The 22,638-nt window shown below is 47.0% G+C and overlaps 1 long non-coding RNA gene and 1 gene segment (V, D, J or C); one reads left to right on the forward strand and one right to left on the reverse strand.

The window, feature by feature from the left end:
• LOC114816006 overlaps positions 1-8,436 on the reverse strand; it is a 36,601-nt gene extending 28,165 nt beyond the window's left edge. Inside the window, exon 1 of the long non-coding RNA XR_005660673.1 lies at positions 8,336-8,436. This is a non-coding gene — a long non-coding RNA (uncharacterized LOC114816006). The remainder of the gene's footprint in view (positions 1-8,335) is intronic.
• Positions 1-22,638, forward strand: part of LOC100076420 — a 301,688-nt gene that overhangs the window by 180,976 nt on the left and 98,074 nt on the right.

The following is a 22,638-nucleotide window of genomic DNA, read 5'->3' on the forward strand; positions in this document are numbered from 1 at the left end:
TGAGGGATTCCCCAACGAGGGAACTAATGAGACTTGATGGAAAAGTTGCCTTAGACCGGAAATCACACAGTCAGCTGCCTGAAAGATTCTCGCCATCACCTTCCACAAGGAAGAAACTCAAAAGAGAAACAGAAACACATCCCTCTGGTCACCCTCCAAAATCCAGGATTAGACATCTAAGTCCAGTCTACATCTAGGTCCCTTCTATTTCATCCAGAATCCGGCAAGCTCTGATTCTTTAGGGCTGAAGTTTATTTCTCCACTGTATAAAAGGGGGTTATGCAAATCAACTGACTCAGTTTCCTGTTGAGTCTCCAACCAGGGCTCTGCCATTCTGGGAGAGGAGCCAAAGACTTTGGGTTTCTCTGCTCATTAGGTTTTCCTAGAATCACCCAAAACTCCACTTTCCCCTGGTTTTTTGGAGGGGTGTCCAGAGGTCTCTAGCGGGACTCTAGTGGAGGGCGAGGTGCCAATGAGAGTTCAGGGGGGAGCCTAGGTTTATTTTTTATGCTACTTTTTAAGTGCTTTGGCACTGTACTAAACGATGGGGTAGAGACAAGACAATCAGGTTGGACACAGTCCCTGTACCACACGGGGCTCACAGTTTAAATCAGAGGGAGGAGGATTTAACCAACATCCTATAGGGGAGGTAACTGAGGAACAGAGAAGTTAAGTGACTTGCCCAAGGTCACACAGCAGGCAATAGGCAGCGCCGGTGTTAGAAGCCAGATCCTGTGACTCCCAGGCCCGTGCTCTTTCCACTAGGCCACGCTGCCTTCCTGCCAATGAGTGTGTGTGAGCGAAGGGGAGCTGGGGGAGAGGAGGAGGGTGGTGTCCAGCCTGAGCTTTTTTCTGAAGGGATTTCCTTGTCAGAATAAAATTCTCAAATTGCTCAGTTTCACCCCCGTGACCCCTATGGTCTTCTGGGTACTATCTGTCTTACATCTTCTCTGGCATAAGGCTGCTTCACCCTCTGGATCCATCCTAGGAAAACAAGCACAGCAGAAGGGATGGGCTCACAGGGAGGCAGTCCCATGGCAAGGTTCTTAACGAATAGAAAAGCAAGAAGAGGCCTGTGGAGAAACGGGAAACCTGAAGAAGCTGCTGTAAATGAAACTCCACTCTCTTCTCCCAGAGGGACCACCCCTTCTTTTTTTCCCTCTTAGACCCAGTGACCTCTTCTGATCTAGAACTTGGATTCTGAGTGGGGGGGGCTCAGTTCTGACTTCCAGTTAAAATGAGAGTTGCTGGGCTCCATGGAGCCAACCCATCACCTCATCTGGTTGGACTAAGCATTTCCAGACTTGGTGTGAGAGGCAAGATGTGGTCGCAGTTTGGGTCCCCGTTGGCTCCACCAGTCAGGACTGGTTGGGCATTGCCCTTCACGAGGCTAAAGCTATCCAGAAGGGTCTCCAACCATGGCAGGAGGAGGAAGTGGGGGCGGTTGGGCAAGAGGGAAACCGTTTAAGATTCTTGTTGATCTCGTCTTCTCACCTGCTGCCTAATCCAACAGACCTTCCTTAACGTGCCACTAAGGTCCTGTGGTTTGCCAGCCACCACTGGCTTCCTCACTTTCTGCTTCTTTCCTGTTCCAAGAACAGACGATGATGGCTTTGGAAACAATCCACCTACCACTATGGTTTTCATCTATCAACTCTCCAGGAAACATCCATCAGCCCAGAGCTTGAGAAAGGGCTCCTCGTTGACTCCCATGAGCCTCCCCACATCACCTGACCTAACAACCACCCTGCTCAGAGAGGAAAGGGTTTGTGGCACCTTCACTTCAAAACCTCTCCTGGTAACTTCCCCTTTTTCTACCAGGAATAAGCAGATCTGTGCTTGCTCTTGCTCCAAGTGATAGGGGAAAAAGCAGAGGTCTGGGAGACAGAAGAACTAGACTCTAGTCCCAGCTTTACCTCTGGCCTGCTACGAGATCTTGAGCAAGTCACTTAACCTCTCTGGACCTTGGTTTCCCCTCCGTAAAATGAGAATAATAATACCGGCCACTGCCCCCGCCCCACAGTGATGTTGTGAGGTTAAAAATGGGATAAGTGATGTGAAAGTACTTTGGGAAGTAATCAAGTGCTGTAAAAATTCAAGGTATGGTCATAATTTTTCCAGATAGGACAGGGTCTTGGATTGTGCTGGTGGAGAATAAATTAGTGAAAGCACCCTTAGGGCATCCTTAAAATGGCATTTAAAAGAGGAAAAGGGTGTGATTTGATGGGCGAGAATGGAGAGACTCTTCCTTGCAAAGGCAAAGCCTCTGGGGAAGAAAAGAGAGATTTTCAAAAATCATTAGACTAATAGATCAATCAGTGGTATTTTTTGAGTGTTTACTGTATGAGTAGCACTGTCCAAGTGCCTGGGAAAGTACAACCCAACAGAGTTGGTAGACATGATTCCTTGGCCACAAGGAGCTTACTACAATCTACAGACTATAAACTTTCCATGTAGGCAGCATTTGTGGTGGGCACATCTAAAATTCCCAATTCAATGTTGCCTACCTTCTAAGCATGCCTGCTTCCTCCACCACTCCCCAGATTTCTGAGCTAAGAAGACGAGCTTGCTGGACTCCACTCAACAATTTCTCCTCCCCAGAAAATCAAGCAGAAGGGAATGGATAGGATTCCTCATTAGGTCAGTTGCCTGATTTCACTTAACCCTGGGTGGGAAGGCAAGTGTTTTCATTTCATAGCCAATCCAGTCCATAATATTAATAAGAAATGTGGTGTCTATTAAGCACTTCCTATGTCCCAAACACTGTACTAAGCACTGGAGTAGGAACATAAGTCAAACACAATCCCTGTCCTACATGGGGCTCAAAGTCTAAAGGGAAAGGGAGAACGGGCACTGAATCGCCATTTTACAGATGAGAAAATTGAGGCACAGAAAGTCAAGCGACTTGCCCAAGGTCACACAGCAGGCAAGTGGAGGAGCTGGGATTAGAACCCAGGTCCCCTGACTCTGAGGCCTGGCCTCTTTCCACCAAGTCATGCTGCTTCTCCTGCCTCTGGGCAGGTCACCCAGGAAAGATCTGAGCAGAAAGAAATGTTGGGAGGGGAATTCAAAAAGAAGCCTCCAGACAAAAACACCAGTATAAAGCCCTCCACATTTCCATTTTGCTGTCTTTGTTTAATTTTTTCCAACTCAGGATGGCATTAAGTCCTTCGTTGGCAAGTATTTCTGTATCTTAACCATCAGCTGCCAATGCCAAAGGCTACGAAGATGTTAAGGCTGGCAGCCGCTAGAACATGGCATATTGCCATGAGAAGGGGGAGTTGGGGCTTTTTGCAATGCGATATATCACTGTGTGGACTACGTACCACAGTGGTTGAGATGAACTGAGTCTCAATTCAAAAACCTTTGCGGTCCTCCAGAGGTGTGGGGGTTCCTGGAGTAACAAGGGGAAGGAAGCAAGGAACTCCATTCCCCGTCTTTTGTTTCCTGTGGAGCTTCTTTGAGATTCTTCACCTGACTCTGTAAAGCTCTAATGGAAAGAGCCCAGGCCTGGGAGTCAGAGGACCTGGGTTCTAATCCCAGCTCCACCACTTGCCTGATGTGTGACCATGGGCAAATCACTTGACTTCTCTGGGCTTCAATTTCCTTATCTGTAAAATAGAGATACAATACCTGTTCTCCCTCTTACCTCTACTCCCTCTAGACTGTAAGCTCCTTGTGGGCAGGGAACTCTGATTTATGGTAGTCTCAGCAACTTAATACCCTGCTCTGCACCCAATAAGTGCCCAATAGATATAATTGATTGATAGACTGTGAGTTCCATATAGGACAGGGACTGTGTCTGACCTGATGATCTTGTATCTAACCCAGCACATAGTACAGTGCTTGGCCCATAAGAAGTACTTAACAAATCCCACAGTTATTATTTTCTGGGGGTCCCAGAAAACCATTGGCTGGCTCTGCACAGACCAAAATACCACAAGTTTTCGCATTATCAGAAAACGTGAGGCTTCCCTGGGCAAACAAGCCTATCGTTGTCATCATCAAAAGTGTTAATAGAGCGTCTGTGTGCTAAGTACTTGGTAGAGTACAAAAGAGTTGGTAAACATAATCCCCACCTTCATGCAGCTGACAATTTATCAATCAATCAATAGCATTTATTGAGCACCTGCTGTGTAAAAAGCCCTGTACTAAATGCTTGGGAGAGTGCATAAGAGCTTCTAGACATGTTCCTGTCCTCAAAGAGCTAATGTTATTGGAGTCCTTTTTTTTACACTAATGGTATTTGTTAAGCGCTTACTATGTGCCAAACACTGTACTAAGCACTGAGTATATACAAAATAATCAGATTGGACCCAGTCCCTAACCCACATGATGCTCACAGTCTTTATTCCCATTTTGCAAATGAGGTGACCGGAGCACGGAGAAGTGAAGTGGCTTGCTCAAGGTCACTTAGCAGTCAAGTGGTGGGGTTGGGATTAGAACCCAGGTCCTCTGACTCCCAAGGACTGTGCTCCAATCACTATGCCATGCTGCTTCAGAGTCTTGCACTGTTAGGCCGCCTCAGAGCCTGTACTAGGAAACCTCCCCAAGGTTTGCCTGAGTAACAGACTGCATTTCCTACTTTCCCACTAACCCCCAATCCTGTCCCCCTATCCTGCTACCACCGCAAGAAGCTCTGGGAAAGTAAAGGCCCCATAAAATTGACAATGTGGAGCAGCATAGCCTGATGGAAGGAACAGGGGTTTGGGAGTTAGAGGACCTGAGTTCTAATCCTACCTCTGCTAGTTGCCTGTCAGGAGACCTTGGACGAGTCACTTAATTTCTCAGTGCCTCAGTTTCCTCATCTGTCAAATGGGAATCCAGGTCTCCTAAAACCCAGTCCTGTGTTCTCATCACCAGCCCATGCTGTCTCCACATCTCTACCGAAAGTGACTTCAAGAGATCAAGATGGATAAGTATGGTCCTTGGGGCACCAGCTAGTAGTCGGTCAAGCGGTAAATGCAACCCCCGGGACCCTCATCCTCAATCCCATGAAACGAAAGCCCCACTTGCTTGGCCTTAAACCGCTTTCAAATATCTTTAGCAATTCCCCTACCTCTGGCTTGGAGATAAGGCGATAACTGCAGAATTGATAAATATACCGGGTATGGAAGTGAGACATACCTTCTACAACTTCCCAAATCAACTCTAAAACCCATCTCCAGGTTACAGGATCATCCTCTATCCTCTCATGCAGTGGCCCTTTGTAACGATAGATCACACCATCTTGCCAGAGGTTCCCCAACTTTCCTGCCAACTTCTTTCAAAACTCTTGGATGTTTGCTTCCCAGTCCCAAGAATATAGTTCCATCTACTTTATTAATTTGATTTAAAACAACCCTTGTGGGTCTTACAGTTTGAGAGTCCCTCTGACTAGTTGGCAACGAAGTATAATTTGTGTACCAGCAATATCTATCTCTATTATCTTCCTCTATATAAGTGGTAGCAGTGGGAGGAATATTAGTAATAATAGTAGTGTTATTTATTGAGCACCTGCTGCATGCAATGGACTGAAATAAATGTTTGGGAAATAGAGTAAAAGCACAAAATATATTCCCTGTCCACATTGAGTCTCCAATCTAGAAGCTGAATGGAAAATTTATTAAGCTTTCTCCTTTTCATCTTTATGGGTGCCTTTTTCAAATGTCTCCAATGATTGTCCAGCCAGAATCCTGTATTGAAATATTGAAGTATCTTTTATTATGAAGTTTTGCATCCTTGCAAAACTTGTCTCCTGCTGTTCTCTTGATTGCCCAGAAGATCTGTTTGAATGTCCCTTCAGATCTACCCTTTTCAAGGTGTTTCTTATACTCTTGCCTAATTCCTTTTGCACCTGATCTGTCACTCTTCATGGGCTTTTCTGTTTTACTCACTCTGACAAGCTTTCCATTTTCTAATGGATGACTTTCCTCTCCAGTGATCTTTTTTATTTTGCCAGTTAGCCATGCCAGGTTTCTGTTTATTTGCCCTGGGGGAAGAGATGGGGTGGTTGTTCTAGGACCTGCAGTTTACCTGAGCCGCTAATGTGGTGTAAAAAAGTGACATACTTTCCATTATATAAGTGAAAGACTGCATTATATCTGTTCATTAATATTTACTGTCATTACAGTCCCAGGAATGTGGAGCAAACTTGAATTCCCTGGTCTTCATGCATAGGAAGTCATGAAAAGGTTTTAGTTGATCCCAAAAGGGATTACATCTTTCATTTAATACATATGGAAGCTTCCAACCTAAGCTACGGGATTCTTCTCCATCCTCTCGATGGGTCACAATTCCAGAGTTCAGGGTTTTGGGTTTGGGTTTGGGTTTGGGTATCCAAGCACAGGCCTGGCCCTCTGTGGATTCCTTTGATACTCTCAGGTTCTAGGTTTTGCTGTCATTGTTGTTGTCTTTATGGCATTTGCTAAACATTTATTATGTGCAAGGCATAGTTCTAAGTGCTGGGGTAAGTTCAAGCTACTCAGTTTGGACACAGCCTATGTCCCACATGGGGCTCACAGTCTTAGTCCCCATTCTACAGAAGGGGTAACTAACTGAGGCCAAAGAGATTAAGCGACTTGCCCAAGATCTCACAGCAGCCATGTGGTGGAGTTGGGATTAGAACCCAGCTCCTATGAATCCAAGACCCATACTCTTTCCCCTAGGCCATGATGCTCCCCATAGGCCAAGCTACTTCAGGAAAGGACAAAACTTCTTGGACAATGAACTCTCCTATTTTCCTTGGGGAGAGTCTTCCAGGAAGGATGATTCCATAAGAAAACTGGCTGGTGTCCATCTCCACAGAAACAGAACAAGAGGAAGTGGGATCGAGTTGAAGCGAGAGGAATTTAGGTTAGATGTTAGCAAGGACTTTCTGGCAGTTAAAAAAGCCTGGAAAGGGAATCTGTGAAATGATGGGGAATTTCCTTCCCAAGAGGCTCTAGGGAGAGTGATTAAATGGTTTGGAAATAGACCTGTCTGGAGTGGGACTCCTGGAGATCCTTTGCAACCCTAAGACTGCAAGATCCATCTAGCCCCAGGATAAGGAGGTTAACCAGATGCTCTGATGTACCAGGTCTGGTCATCCTTTGAAACTAACACCTGCAGGAGCTGGGGCCCCATGAAACCACCACTAGCAGCACTTTCATCTCTCCCAAGCCAAGCAGGTTAGGATACGCAGGGAGGTTTTTGTAAAGCCTGGAACCACTGTGCTGGGGGGATACGCACAGTGTTACAACCGCCGTGGGGACCTGCGCAAAAACCCTCCCGGGCCAGGAAAGTTTTTTTTCAACACGAGAATCCATCTGCTTCCCAAATCCCAGTAAGGGAGGTTGGGAACACATCAACTTCCAGCTGGGCTTAACTGGGGATAGGAAATGGGTCCTAATTTGGAGCAGCTGCCAGTCTGAGAGCCCCAGATCGCTCATCGTTCACGGGTCAGGTGGGAAAGGCTCTCACCCAACTAAGCCGGAGCCAAAGAGCCTCCGACCCCACCCTCCAGCCTTATGGATCCTTGCAGCACATATTTCCTCCTGATCTCCTACCCCTCCTCCCATCCACACCAGAGGGACAGGAGATATTTGTAAAGGAGCTCAACTGCCTCATTGGGAGGAGGACGGCATTCCCGTTCTGTTCCTGAAGGATCTGTTGGACAGAGGGACCCAAGGAGTCCTGCCAAGAAGTTTCCAGCATTGTCCGGAGGCCTGGAGAGATTGCTAGCTGCTGTGAAGTAACTGGAGTTCCCAGTGAGGCACAACATCCGATAAAAAGTTTCACCCACCCACTGCCCTAAACACACACACACACACACACACACACACATATACACACACACACCCATACTCATGAGCTCATTATGGAAAGTTTTGTCTGTTATCACACAGGAATCAAACCACAGTCATTCATTAGAGAAACCTTGGATTCCAAAGGCCAGTGAAAGTTCTCAGGGGAAATAACCTCTAAGAAAGCTTCTCCTTGTAAGATTCTTCCCAAACAGAATCTCCTGGGCTGGGCTTTTGGAGTGAGGTCTGGGGTGGAGGGGACAGAATAAGAGGGCCTGGAAGTGTTGGGGATAAAGGGAAAAGTTCAGGATATCCACTCCCAAATGGAGTTCTCCAGAGCTGGCTGGTTGCCACAGTTTTCCAAGAAAATGGCTCTCCCCCTCCCAGTCCCCATTTCGGGGGACCCTGAGTGGGGAGGCAGAAATAGGGTCTCCACCCCTTTTGAGGGGCACAGGGGAGCATGGGGGAGCACAGAGGAATGCCGGGGCAGAGAGAAAGCTGAGGTTTTTGGAGGATCCTCCGACGTCGTGGGTTACAGACAAGCTGATCTTCGGAAAAGGGACCAAACTGACCGTGGAAGCAGGTAAGTCACCCTCATATTCCTCTCTCACTCTTGCCATCTGGGAAGGAGTTCGGAGCATGTTTTATCCAGCTGCCATGGAGGAAATGCTTGGGAATCTGGGGATTCAAGGTAGAGAATGTAGGGAAGTAGTTAGACATTCATCTCGATCCCCCATATCCTCCCCACCCCACCATCCAGCTCTATCCTGGCCCTTCACTTGAGATGCAGGTACAAGCTGGGTGGAACTGGGGGGCTCAGTCCAGGACTGGGAGGAATTGAAGGTCCAGGCCAAAGCTGGAAAGGACTGGGAGTTCAGTCCAGGGCCAGGAGGTACCGGGAGGGGGGTCTAGTCTAGGTCTGTGAGGGGCTGAGGGTCCAGTCCAGTATAGACCAGGAGGACCAGCCGAGCCACCAGTTGACCCTTACAGGACTTGAGGTAATGGAGATGGTTCTACGGTCAAATCGGCGATCTAGCTCTACTCCAGGGAGGATCCAGGGGCCTGGGATTGTCTGAGTCTCTCAGGACATTTCAGGCTGACACTAGAATGATGGCAAACCCAGGGACTGAGCTAGCCAGGCTCCCCACAAATTTCAGAGCACAAATGCTCCCCTAGGCAGACCCGGCTGAGCCCACCCCAGTCCTCATCCCACAGCTGGCTTGACTGGGACTGAGTCGTGGATTGAGGGTCAGATGAATGCCAGTAACCTCATTTCATCAGGTTAGGCTCCCGTCCCGACCAACAGTCAGCGGTCCCCGCAGACTATAAGCTCCTCAAAGGCAGGAATCATGCTAACCAACTCTATAGTAGAATACTTTCCCAAAGTCATAGTACGGTGCTCTGCACACAGCAAGAGCTCGATAAACACGAGTGATAGATTGATAGGGAGAAACAGAATGGAGGCGAAGTTATGGTTTTGCAGGGACTATTTTCTTGGGTCCAGTGCTATTGGGCTTGGGTACAAATAGCATGTATAACTTCTTACTTTCAAATCAAAAACAAAAGTAAAATCCAACTTAAAAGTGCTCTGTAACCAAGAGACAAATTCTATGCTGTCATGTTTGAGTTTGCCTCCCAGTGTAGTGGAGGTATTAATTCTCTCCCATTCCCCCAGCAACATGCTAGAGTTGTACAGAGAGCTTCCATCCTGACTTAGGGCCTCTACCAGCTTCTTGCCCAACTCTGTGAACTTTTCTCCCTGGCTCTATCTCCTCCTCTGATAGGGGATTTTTAAATCTCTCTTGAGTGTTGAGGAGACTAATGGATTCAGCAAACCAGAGGTCAGTTTAATAAATAAGTAAATAGTGGGTTCCTTAAGGGCAAGGATTATATCCATCAATTCTACTGCACAGTATTCTCTCAAGCGCTTAATACAGTGCTCTGCACAAAATAGACTTGTGGGCAAGGACCAGGTCTATTAATTCTACTGTACTCTCCCAACCACTTTAAGCCCGTCAGAGGGCAGGGACTGTCTCTATCTGTTGCCGACTTGTTCATTCCAAGCACCTAGTACAGTGCTCTGCACATAATAAGCGCTCAATAAATACTATTGAATGAACTTAAAGCAGTGCTCTGCACATAACACATGCCCAATAAATACCACTAATTAATTGAAATGGTGATATGTGAAGGAGATGAGGTCAGTTTACATTGAAAGAATAATGTGCCATGAATTTGTACAGAGCATTTTTATAATTGTTTCCAAATCAATTTCAACAAAATCATCTCATTCTCTTGTCGTAACATCTCCGTGCAGTAGGAAGAGGTAGATATTATTAACTCCCTTGAAGTTGGGAAGAAGCGAAGGCCTAGAGGGAAGTAAATAACTGTCAAGGTCATACAATAGGCAGAGGTAGAACCAGGACTCCTGGTTCCCAGATCTATGCTCTTGTCCCTAGACCGCTAACCCAGGTGAAGGGAAAGGCAGACATTACCCCCATTTTACAGGTGAGGAAACTAAAGCACAGAATTGGTAAAGACTTGAGCAGTGTTACATGGCATGTCGTAGGCCAGGACAGGCCTTCTGACTCCCAGACCCATGCTCTTCCTCCCAGTCCACTAGCCCAGGTGAAGGGATGAGAGAGCCAGCTCTCTCCCCGGCAATTGTGCCAGAGGGCAGAAATAGAGCATCTGAGTTTTTGTGCTGTGGGGGCAGGTTGTGTTAAACACTGCATCCTTGATCTTCGGCGGAGGAACCTCACTGACAGTTGAACCACGTAAGTCTTTGTGAATGTGTATGCTTTCTCTTGGAACTGGTTCTGACTGTTTGATTTCTGGGAGGTTGGGGTAAGGTAGGTTAGGGTGGAGTGAACATCAGTAAGGACAGGGAAAAATGCCTCCTTTGGGGGAGAGGGGGTGATCTGGGCCAGGGAACTTGTAAATGAGAGGTAAACTGGGATTCAGGGGACCTGGAGTCACACTGGACAGTCTTAGGAAAATCACCCAACCTTTCTGGGGCTCAGTGTCCACCTCTGTAACATGGGAGTCAGAGACCCCTGCCTCAGTTGGGAGAGGCACAGAGGAGTTCAGTTAGGAGCAGGGGCAGTCCTTGTTCTGTTGTGTCTTTGCTCAGGATTCAACCCAGGCCCAGCCAGCTGTGTCCAACTGATGGAGCGTAGGTCAGGATTCAAGGTCCCATCTCTGGCTCTTCTCAGTAATCCTTCGGTGCCTGAATCTCTAACATCAGGCAGAAGATGCCATCATTTGTCTCCCTGAGGCTGAAAGCAGAGCCAAGCTTTTAACTCCCAAACGTTGTTCCATGGCAAGAAGGAAGACAGGCTGCAGGAAGGCACATCAACCTGTCTGGAGCCTCCTCGATGATGGCATTTAGTAATGAGCCAAGTACTCTACAAAGCAAGGGATAGATAGGAAACAATCAGGTTAGGTAAGATCTCTGTTCCTCATGGGGTTCACAGTCTAAGGAGAAGGGAATCCCCATTGTATAGATGAAGAAACCGAGGTCCAGTAAAGTTAAATGACTTGGCCAAGGTCACCCACAGCCAGCAAGCGATAGAGTGGGGATTAAAAACCTGGTCCCCTAACTCTCAAGCCCATGTTCTTTCCACTAGACTATGCTGCTGATTTGGGTCCTGGCATCCCAGATACTGGCCACCCTTTCTTCTTGAGGCCTTTTTATCACAGTCTTTGAAGCCAACTCCGTGCCAGTGCTTTTCTGAGCCACGACTCTGGCGTGGAACTTTCTATCAGGGGTCCCAGTATCACCCATATTTTAATAATAATCATAATGTTGGTATTTGTTAAGCGCTTACTATGTGCCGAGCACTGTTCTAAGCGCTGGGGTAGACACAGGGGAATCAGGTTGTCCCACATGGGGCTCACAGTCTTAATCCCCATTTTACAGATGAGGTAACTGAGGCACCGAGAAGTTAAGTGACTTGCCCAAAGTCACACAGCTGACAAGTGGCAGAGCCAGGATTCGAACCCATGACCTCTGACTCCAAAGCCCGTGCTCTTGGGTCCAGAACCCCTAAACACTTAGATATCAATCAGTCCATCAGTCATATTCATTGAGTGTTTACTATGTGCAGATTACTGTATTAAGGACTAGGGAGAGTAAAAACACAACAGAATTAACAGCCACATTCCTTGCCCATAACGAGCTCACAGTTTAGAAAGGAATCACATAACCTCTATTCCCGCAGTTTTCAAGGCCATATTCTCTTTTTCTCTGCTGCTCCCCTAGCTGTAATTTCTTTTACTGATCCCCTCAACTAGATTCTAAGGTCCTTGAGGGCAGGTTTCATGTCTACTTATTCTATTGGACTCTCCCTAGAGCTTAGTACTGTGCTCTGCACACAGTAAGAGCTCAATAAATACGATTGAATGAATGAAGTCAATTAATACTAATGATTTTTTAATTTATTAGAAAGAAGCTTAGTTGGGGAGAGGTTGTGGTTTTGCAGGTCCTATTTGCTCAGGTCTAGATTGTTAATGGGCTTGGATACTCGCTCTTCGAGCATAACCTCGCTCTTTTAAATCGGGAACCAAAACCCAGTCACTTAGTACTAAATAGACCGTAAGCCCCTTAACTCTATTGTGCTCTCCCAAGCACTTAGTACTGTGCTCTGCACACTGTACATGCTCAATAAATACCATTGATTGAAATGTTGGAGGGTGAAGAGGCAGATGAGGTCAGATCACATAAAAAGCATAATATCCCTTTGAATTTGTATGGCACATTTTGTTTAATTTTTCCAAAGTCCTTTCTGCGTCAATGATCTCATTCTATCTTCATGGCATCCCTGTTCAGAAGGAAGTGATGGGTATTTCATTATCATCTCTCTTGTAAAAGGGAAGAAACTGAGGCAAGGAAAGAATAAATGACTTGGCCAAGGTCATCCAGCAGGCCACAGGCAGAAGAAGCAGGACCTTAGCTCCCAGACCCACACTTTTGCCCCTAGACCACTAACCCAGATGAAGGTAGAGGCAGGTATTACCCCCATTTTACAGGTGAGGAAACTTGGCCAGTGTCACTCAGCATGCCAGAGGATAAGGTGGGCTTCCTGGCTCCCAGTCCTATGCTCTCCCCCCTAGTCCTCTAGGCCAGGTGAAGGAATGAGGGAGACAGCTCTCTCCCTAGCATTAGAGCCAAAGTGACAGAGAAGGGAGCGGCAGAGTTTTTGTGCAGTGGAAATAGTTTGTGTTAGATACTGAACCTTTAATCTTCGGCCCAGGAACCTCACTGACGGTTGAACCAAGTAAGTGCTTGTGACTCTGTTTGCTCTCTCTTGGAATTCATTCTGACAATTTGCTTTCTGGGAGGCTGGGGTAATCCCCATTTTAATCCCCATTTTACATGATGGGTAGGTTGGGGGTGGACTGAGTATCAATAAGGCAGGGAAAAATGCCCCTTCACAGGAGGAGGGGACAGCCTGGGCCAGGGAACTTCCCTGGGGGTTATTGTGTCTGAGGAGTAAACTGGGATTCAGCGGACCTGGAGTCATGCTAGGCAGCTTTAGGAAAATCAACCAACCTTTCTGGGGCTCAGTGTCCACCTCTGTAACAAGACAGTCAAAAACCCCTGCCTCAGTTGAGAGAGGCACAGAGGAGTTCAATTATGAGCAGGATCTGCACTTGGTTCTCAACTGTCCAGTCCAATGAGACCGTCTTATCTCTTCCCTGGGCCCAAGGCTGTATCTTTGTTCAGGGTTCATCCCAAAGCCAGCCAGCTGTGTCCAGTGGTCGGAGCTGTAGGTCAGGATTCAGCATCCCTTCTCCCACCTCTGGTTCTTCTCAGTAAACTTCAGTGCCCGAATCTCTCATGTCAGGAAGAAGGGTCATAATGCCATCTCTTTGTCTCCTTGAGGCTGAAGGCAGTCAAGCTTTCAACTCCCAAATGTTCTCCCATGGCAAGGGGAAAGACAGGCTGCAGAAAGGCACATCAACCTGTCTGGAGTCTCCTTGATAATGGGAGTAATGGGACAAACACTGTACAAAAGGCTGGGGTAGATCCGAGATAATCCGATCAGACACGGTCTCTGTCTCTCATGAGGTTCGCAATCAAAACAGAAGTGAAAACAGAGGCAACAGATGAGGAAACTGAGACCTAGAGAAGTTAAGTGACTTTCCCAAGATCATACGAGCAAGGAAGTAGCTAAGCCAGGATTGGAACCCTGGTCTCCTGCCTCTCGGGCCCATGCTCTTTCCACTAGTCTCTGCTGCTGATTTTATTCCTGGCACCCCAGATACTGGCAAACCTTTCTTCTTAAAGCCCTTTTCTCACAGTCTTTCAAGCTAACCCCGTGCCATTATTTTTCTGAGCTACGACTCTGGTCTGGGACTTTCTATCGGGAGGCCTTGTATCACCGATGTTTTTGGGTCCAGAACCCCCAAAGCATTTAGGTATCAATCAATCAGTCACATTTATTGAGTGTTTACTATATGCAGATTACTGTACTAAGCACTTGGGAGACTGTGATACAACAGAATTTTACAGACACATTCTCTGCCTATAACAAGCTCACAGTCTAGAAGGGGAATCACATAACCATTGTCCCTGCAGCACTCAATGCCATATTTTCTTATTTTCTGATGCTCCCCTATCTGTAATTTCTTTTAATGTCTCCCTTCCTCACTAGATCATATGCTCCTCGAGGGCAGATTTCGTGTCTTCTTACTCTATTGTACTCTCCCTAGAGCTTAGTACTTGGCTCGGTGCACAGCAAGCATTCACTAAATACCAATGGCTATTTAATTTACTGGGGAGAAGCAGAGTTGGCGATGTAGTTTTGCAGGCTCTATTTTCTTTGGTCCAGATTGCTGCTGGGCTTAGATAGTCAAAGCTTAACCCTCTCACTTTCAAATCGAGAACCAAAACCCAAAAACTTATACAAGATAGACTGTAAACCCCTTAAGGGCATGGACCGACTCTTCTAACTATTGCACTCTCCCAAGCACTTAGTGCAGTGCTCTGCACATGGTACGTACTCAATAAATACTATTGATTGATTGAAATGGTGGTGGATAAGGAGGCAGATGAAGCCAGATCATATTGAAAGCATAATATTCCCTTAAATTTGTATAGCATGTTTTATTTAATTTTTCCAAAGTGCTTTCTGCATCAGTGATCTCATTCTATCCCTGTGCAGTAGGAAGAGGTAGGTATTGCATTATCATCTCCCTTGTAGAGGGGAAGAAACTGAGGCCCAGAGAGAATAAATGACTTGGCCAAGGTCACACAGGCAGAAGAAGCAGGTCCCCTAGCTCCCAGACCAAAGCTCTTGCCTCTAGACCACAAACCCAGGTGAAGGGAGAGCCAGGTATTAGCCCTATTTTACAGGTGAGAAAACTGATGCCTAGAGAGGGTAAATGACTTGGCCAATGTCGCTCAGCATACCAGAGGCCAAGGTGGACTTCCAGCTGCCCAGATCCATGATCTTCCTCCTAGTCCACTAACCCTGGTGAAGGGATGAGGGAGCCTACTCTCTCCCTAACACTGGGGCCAGCCAGCTCTTTCCCTAGCATTAGGGACAGAGTGACAGAGAAGAGAATCGCAGAGTTTTTGTGCTGTTGGGGCTGGCTGTGGACTATGATCCCTTGATCTTCGGCACAGGAACCTCACTGACGGTTGAACCACGTAAGTCTTTCTGTTCACTTTCTCTTGGAACTGGTTCTGACAATTTCCTTTCTGGGAGCCTGGGGTAAGTTTGGTTGGGGTAGAGTGCCCAATAAAGGGCAGGGGAAAATGTCCCCTGCAAAGAAGAGCTGGTAGTCTGGGCCAGGGATCTTCCTGGGGGGTATTGTGCCTGAGCAGTAAACTGGGATTCAGGGGGCCCGGAGTCATGCTGAGCAGCTTTAGAAAAATCACCCCACCTCTCTGGGGTGCACTGTCCACCTTTCTAACAATAGAGTCAAAAGCCCCTGCCTCAGTTGAGAGAGGCACAGAGAAGTTCAATTAGATGAATGATCAACCCTTGGTTCTGAACTGCCCAGGTTAACGATTCCGTGTTATCTCTTCCTGGGCCCAAGGCTGTATCTTTACCCAGGGTTCAGCCCAGACCCAGACAGCTGGGTCCAAAGGATGGAGATGTAGGTCAGGATTCAGTGTTCCTTCTCCCACCTCCAGCTCTTCTCAGTAAACCCCCGATGCTGGCATCTCTAAAGTCAGGAAGGAGAATCATAATGCCATCACTTTGTCTCCTTGAGATTGATGGCTGAGCCAAGCTTTTAGCTCCCAAATGTTCTCCAGTGGAAAGGAGGAAGACAGGCTGTAGGAAGACACTTCAGCCTGTCTGGAGCCTCCTTGTTGGCTAGTAATGGGCCAAGCAAGGTACTAAATGATGGGTTAGCGACAAGATAATCAGGTCAGTCAAGGTCTCTGTCCCTCAGGGAGTTCATAGTCTAAGGAGACGGGAGAATGGGTATTGAATTCCAATTTTATAGGTGAAGATATCTAGGTCCAAAGAAGTTAAATGACTTGCCCAAGGTCACACGCAGCCTGCAAGTGGCAGAGCTGGGATTAGGACCATGGCGCCCTGACTCTCAGTCCCATGTCCTTTCCACTAGAGTACACTGCTGATTTTGGTCCTAGCATCCCAGATACGGACCAAGCTTTCTTCCTGAGGCCGTTTTCTCACAGTCTTGCAAGCCAACCCCATGACACTGCTCTTCTGAGCCACAGCTCTGGCCCAGGACTTTTGATCAGGGGTCCTGTATCACTGATATTTTGGCATCCAGAACTCCCCAAAGTATTTAGGTATCAATCAATCAACCAGTCGTATTTATTGTTTACTATGTGCATATTACTGTACTAACTAAGCACTTGGGAGAGAGCACTAAGTAAACTAAGCATTAGCAGACATGTTCCCTGCCCATAAAGAGCTCACGGTCTAGAAGGGGAATCAGATAACCTCTGTTTCTGCGGCACTTGAGGCCATATCCTTCTTTTCTGTTGCTTCCTTACCTGTAATTTCTTTTCATGTCTCCCTCCCTCACTGGACTGTAAGTTCCTTGTCTATTTATTGTACTCTCCCTAGAGCTTAGTACAGTGCTATACACACAGTAAGTGTTCAATAAATACCCATGTGATTATTTAACTTCTTGGGGAGAAGGAGATTTTGGGAGAAGTTATGACTTTGCAGGCCCTATTTTCTCAGGTCCAGATTCTTGTTGGGCTCAGAGCATACTCGAAACATAACTTCTCACTTTCAAATCAGAAAGCTCAAACACTTAGTACAAAATAGACTGTAAGCCCCATAAGTGCAAGGACCACCTCTTCTAACTCTAATGTGCTCACCCAAGCACTTAGTACAGTGCTCTGAACTCAGTGTCTGCTCAATAAATACTACTGATTGATTGAAATGGTGGTGGGTGAGAAGGCAGATGAGACCAGATCACATTGAAAGCATAATATTCCCTTGAATTTGTATGGCACCTTTTGTTTAATTTTTCCAAAGTGCTTTCCACATCAATGATCTCAGTCGATCATAACATCCCTATGCAGTAGGAAGGGGTAGGTATTGCTTTATTATCGCCCTTGTAGAGGGGAGGAAACTGAGGCCCAGAGAGAATAAATGACTTGGCCAAGGTCACCCAGGTAGAAGAAACAGGTCCCCTAGCTCCCTAACTCACACTCTTGGCCTAAGACCAATATCCCAGTTGAAGGGAGAGGCAAGTTTTATTCCTATTTTATGTGAAGAAGCAGAGGCATAGAGAGGGTAAATGTCTTTGCCAACACCACACAGCATGCCAGAGGCCAAGACATGCCTCCTGGCTCCCAGACTTATGCTCTTCCCCTTAGTCCACTAGCCCAGGTGAAAGGATGAGAGAGACAGCTTTCTCCCTGGCATTAGAGCCAGAGTGAAAGGGAAGAGAATGGTAGAGTTTTTGTTCTGGGAGGGCAGGTCGTGGTTGAAACTTATCCCTTAATCTTCGGCGGAGGAACCTCACTGACGGTTGTCCCACGTAAGTCTTTGTGACCTTTATGCTTTCTCTTGGAACTGGTTCTGAAATTTTTCTTTCTGGGAGGCTGGGGTGAGGTAGGTGGGGGTGGACTGAGTATCTGAAGGGAAGGGAAAAATGGCCCCTGCGGGACAAGTGGGGATAGCCTGGAGCAGGGAACCTCTCTGGCTGTTATTGTGGTTGAGGAGTAAACTGGGATTCAGGGGACCAGGATTCACACTGGGCAGCCCTAGCAGAATCACCCAAACTCTTTGGGGCTCAGTTTCCCCCTCTATAACATGGAAGACAAAAGCCCCTGCTTCAGTTGAGAGAGGCACAGAGGAGTTCAATTAGGAGCGTGGTCAACTCTAGTTTCTGAACTGTCCAGGTCAATGATACCATGTTATCTCTTCTCTGAGCCCAAAACTGTATCTTTGTTCAGGGTTCAACCCAGGTCCATCCAGCTGTGTCCAACAGAAGAAGCTATAGGTCAGGATTCAGTGTTCCTTCTCCCACCCCCAGCTCTTCTCAGTAACCCCTCAGTGATGCATCCATCTATCTTGTTAGGAAAGAGGTCATAATGCCATCTCTTTGTCTCCTTGAGGCTGAAGGCAGAGCCAAGCTTCTAACTCCCAAATGCTGGCCATGGCAAGAGGGAAGACAGGCTGCAGGAAGGCACATCAACCTGTCTGGAGCCTCCTTGATGATAGTATTTGGCACTGTCAAGCATGGTACTAAGCATTGGGGTTGATATGAGACAATCAGGTCAGACAAGGTCTCTGTCCCTCATGGGGTTCACAGTCTTAGGGGAAGGGAGAACAGGTATAGAATCCCCATTTTACAGATGAGGAAACTGAGGTCCAAAGAAATAAAGTCACTTGTCCGAGGTCACCAACAGATGGCAAGTGGCAGAGATGGGATTAGAACCCTGGTCCCCTGACTCTCGGTCCCATGCTCTTTCCATTAGGGTACACTGCTGATTTTGGTCCTGGCATTCCAGGTACTGACCAACCTTTGTTCTTGAGGCCTTTTTCTCGCAGTCTTTCAAGCCAACCCCTGGGCACTGCTTTTTCGAAACACGACTCTAGCCTGGGACTTTCTATCAGGAGACTCTGTATCACCCATATTTTGGGGTCCAGAACCCCCAAAGCATTTAGATATCAATCAGTCATATTTATTGAGTGGTTACTATATGCAGATTACTGTACTAAGCACCTAGGAGAGTACGATACAACAGAATTAGCAGACAAGTTTCTTGCCCATGACGAGCTCAGGACGGGGAATCACATAACCCTTTTCTCCAAGGCACTTAAGGCCATATATCTCCTACTTGTAATTTCTTTTAATGTCCATCTCAGAGTTGGGGAGAGATTGTGGCTTTTCAGGGCCTATTTTCTCAGGTCTAGATTGCTGTTGGGCTTGGATACTCAAAGCATAACTTCTCACTTTCAAATTGAGAACGAAAGCCCAAGCGTTTAGTATAAAATAGACTGTAAGCCCCTTAAGGGCAGGGAACATCTCTTCTAACTCTATTGCACTCTCCCAAGCACTTAGTATAATCCCCTGCACATAGTACGTGCTCGATGAATACCACTGATTGATCGAAATAATGGTGAGTGAGGTGGCAGATTAAGCCAGATCACATTGAAAGTATTATTTCCCCTTGAATTTGTAAGGCACATTTTGTCTAATTTATCCTAAGTGCTTTCTGCATCAGTGATCTCATTCTATCCCTGTGCAGTAGGAAGAGGTAGGTAATGTATTTTTATCTCCCTTGTTGATGGGAAGAAACAGAGGCCCAGAGAGAATAAATGACTTGGCCAAGGTCACGCAACAGGCCACAGGCAGAACCAGGTTTCCTAGCTCCCAGGCCCGTGCTCTTGCCCCTAGACCACTACCCAGGTGAAGAAGAGGTAGGTATTCTTCCCATTTTATAAGTGAGGTAACAGAGGTATAGAGAGAGGCTAAATGACTTGGCCAACATCACACAATATGCCAGAAGCCAAGGCAGGCCTCCTGGATCCTAGTCCCTTGTTCTTCCCCTAGTCCACTAGACCAAATGAAGGAATGAGAAAGCCAGATTTATTCCTAGCAGTATGGCTAGAGTGACAAAGAAGAGAGTGGCAGAGTTTTTGTGCTGTTGGGAGAGGTCGTGCTTACACTTTACCCTTGATCTTCGGCACAGGAACCTCATTGACGGTTGAACCACGTAAGTCTTTGTGACTCTTTTTCCTTTCTCTTGGAACCGGTTCTGACAATTTGCTCTCTGGGAGGTTGGGGTAAGGTAGGTTGTGGGGGGAGTGAGCAATAGTAAGGGCAGGGGAAAACGCCTCCTTCAGAGAAGCGGTGGTAGACTGGGCCAGGGAACTTTCTGGGAGTTATTGTGGCTGAGCAGTAAACTAGGATTCAGGGGACCTGGAATCACACTGGGCAGCCTTAGGAAAATCACCCAACCTCTCTGGGGCTCACTGTACACGTCTGTAACATGGGAGTCAAATACTCCTGCCTCAGTTGAGAGAGGCACAGCAGGGTTCAATTAGGAGATTGGTCAATGCTTGGTTTTGATCTGTCCAGATCAATGATACCATATTATCTCTCCCCTGGGCCCAAGACCATATCTTTACCCAGGTTTCAGCCTAAACCCAGCCAGCTGTATCCAATGGACAGAGCTGTAGGGCAGGATTCAGTGTCCTTTCTCCCATCTCCAGCTCTTCTCAGTAATCCCTCAGTGCCTGCATTTCTCTTGTCAGGAATGAGGGTCATAATGCCATCTTTGTCTCCTTGAGGTTGAAGACAAAGCCAAGCTTTTAACTCCCAAATGCTCTCCCACGGCAAGGAGGAAGACAGGCTGCAGGAAGGCACATCACCCTGTCTGGAGCTTCCTTGATGATAGTATTTAGTAATGATCCAAGCACCGTATGAAGGACTGGGGTAAATATGAGATAATCAGGTCAGACATGGTCTCTGTCCCTGATGGTGTTCACAGTCTAAGAAGTGAGAACAATTATTGAATCCCTATTTTAAAGATGAGGAAACTGAGATCCAAATAAGTTAAATGACTTGCCCAAGGTCACCCACAGCCAGAAAGTGGTGAGGAGGGATTAGAACCCTGGTTCCCTGACTCTCAGCCCATGGTCTTTCCTTTAGGCTATGCTGTTGATTTTGGTCCTGGTATCCCAGGTACTGGCAAATCTCTCTTCTTGAGGCCTTTTCTCAGTCTTTCAAGCCAACCCCCTTCCATGAGCCATGACTCTGGCCTGGGACTTTCTAACAGGGGGCCTTGTATCACCCATATTTTGGGGTGCAGAACCCCCAAAGTATTTAGGTATCAATCAATCAGTGGTACTTATGGGCATTTACTATGTGTGCAGAGCACTGAACTAAGCCCTTGCGAGAGCATGATACAACAGAATTAACAGACACATTTCCTGCCCATAACCAGCTCACAATCCAGAAAGGGAATCGCGTAACCCCTTTCCCTGAGGCACTGAAGGCCCTATATCCTTATTTTCAGCTGCTCCCCTATCTGTAATTTATTTTAATGTCCCCCTCAGAGTTGGGGAGAGATTGTGGCTTTTCAGGGCCTATTTTCTCAGGTCCAGAGTGCATAACTTCTCACTTTCAAATTGAGAACCGAAGTCCAAGCGCTTAGTACAAAATGAACTGTAAGCCCCTTAAGGGCAGGGACCATTTCTTCTGACTCTGTTGTGCTCTTTCAAGCACTTAGTATAGTCCTCTGCACGCAGTCGATAAATATCACTGATTGATCGAAACGGTGGTGAGTGAGGTGGAAGATTAAGACGGATCACATTGAAAATATTATATCCCCTTGAATTTGTGCGGCACATTTTGTTTAATTTTTCCTAAGTGCTTTCTGCATCAGTGATCTCATTCTATCCCTGTGCAGTAGGAAGAGGTAGGTATTGTATTTTTATCTCCCTTGTTGAGGGGAAGAAACAGAGAGAATAAATGACTTGGCCAAGGTCACACAACAGGCCACAGGCAGAACCAGGCGCCCTAGCTCCCAAACCCGTGCTCTCGCCCCTAGACCACTAACCCAGGTGGAGGGAGAGGCAGGTATTCTTCCCATTTTATAGGTGAGGAAAGAGAGGCACAGACTTGGCCACAAGGCAGACCTCTGGTTCCCAACCCCATGGTCTTCCCCCTAGTCTACTAGTCCAGGTTAAGGGATGAGGGAGCCAGCTTTCTGCCTAGAAGTAGTGACAGAGAAGAAAGTGGCAGAGTATTTGATCTGGGTGGCAAGGTCGTGTATGAGGCTCGACCCTTGATCTTCGGCAAAGGAACCTCCCTGACGGTTGAACCACGTAAGTCTTTGTTACCCTGTACGTTTTCTCCTGAAACTGTTTCTGATGACTTACTTTCTGGGTGGTTAGGGTAAGGTAGGTTGGGGTGGAGTGAGCATAATAAGGGCAGGGAAAAATGTCTCCTGCAAGGAAGAGGAGGTAATCTGGGCCAGAGAACTACCTCTGGGGGTTATCTGGTTGAGGAGGTAACTGGGATTCAAGGGGCCAGGAGTCACCCTGGGCCAGAAGTCGCTTAGGAAAATCACCCATCCTCTCTGGGGCTCCCTGTCCACCTCTGTAACAAGAGAGTCAAAACCCCCTGCCTCAGTTGAGAAAGGCACAGAGGAGTTCAGTTAGGAGCATGGTCAACTGTTGGTTCTGAACTGTCCAGGTCAATGTTATCTCTTCCCTGGGCCCAAGACTGTATCTCTGCTCAGGATTCAGCCCAGGTCCAGCCAGCTGTGTCCAACAGTCAGGATTCAGTCTTCCTTCTCCCACCACGGGCTCTTCTCAGTAACCCCTCAATCCCTGCATCTCTTGTGTCAGGAAGCAGGGTCAAAATGGCATCTCTTTATCTCCTTGAGGTTGGTGAAAGAGTCAAGCTTTTAACT

Source organism: Ornithorhynchus anatinus, chromosome 13 (genome assembly GCF_004115215.2).
Source record: "Ornithorhynchus anatinus isolate Pmale09 chromosome 13, mOrnAna1.pri.v4, whole genome shotgun sequence".
NCBI lineage: Eukaryota > Metazoa > Chordata > Mammalia > Monotremata > Ornithorhynchidae > Ornithorhynchus > Ornithorhynchus anatinus.